The sequence below is a fragment of the Sinocyclocheilus anshuiensis genome, unplaced genomic scaffold, assembly GCF_001515605.1.
Source record: "Sinocyclocheilus anshuiensis isolate Anshui unplaced genomic scaffold, SAMN03320099.WGS_v1.1 scaffold923, whole genome shotgun sequence".
Lineage (NCBI taxonomy): Eukaryota > Metazoa > Chordata > Actinopteri > Cypriniformes > Cyprinidae > Sinocyclocheilus > Sinocyclocheilus anshuiensis.
In genome coordinates this window covers 990992-991593 of record NW_015544138.1, presented here as the reverse complement: position 1 = coordinate 991593, position 602 = coordinate 990992, and the positions used below count along the sequence as shown (strand labels likewise).

The 602-nt window shown below is 32.6% G+C and overlaps 1 protein-coding gene across 1 annotated transcript in view; it reads left to right on the top strand.

The window, feature by feature from the left end:
• The window catches only part of myo9ab (myosin IXAb), a 133205-nt gene that overhangs the window by 35715 nt on the left and 96888 nt on the right, over window positions 1-602 (top strand). The gene's annotated exons all lie outside the window — the stretch shown is intronic.

Genomic DNA, 602 nt, shown 5'->3' with positions numbered 1-602 from the left:
TCAATATTTGAGCAAGTACATAACCAGCCAGTGTTCAAAACTATCGCCTTACTTTAGCCCGATTCACAACGGTTAGCTTATAATAATGTTTTCTAATTTGAGTGGTAAAGGTAGGTTTTTGTGGGAAATTCGAGCATGCTGGAATTATATTCCAGTTTTAAATGTGCTTCTGATTACAGATAGCCTGGGATTACACAAGATTTGTATTTGAAAGAAAACCAGTTCGAAGGGAGCATAATTTGCTTTTTTGGGTTAAAAGAATTTCTTAATATGAAATTTGAATGGTATGACAATTAGATTAGACTGTACAGAAATTGAAATCTACACGCTAATACACACTATACTCACATAGTCACATAATGCTGATGTTGTTAACATTAACAATTTGAGATTAAAGTATAACAATAATAATAATTTGCACGGTTTGATGTAATATGAGCTAATTTAGATTAAATCACCATTGGTAGCGCAATTTATTGTAATGCTTTTTTCCTCAGTTGGTCAGAACAAACATGGCAGACTTGTTACTTGTTCAGATGACAATATACGGTGAAAATGCTTATTTGAGTAATATATTCCAAGACGTAGGCTAGAATCTGTGA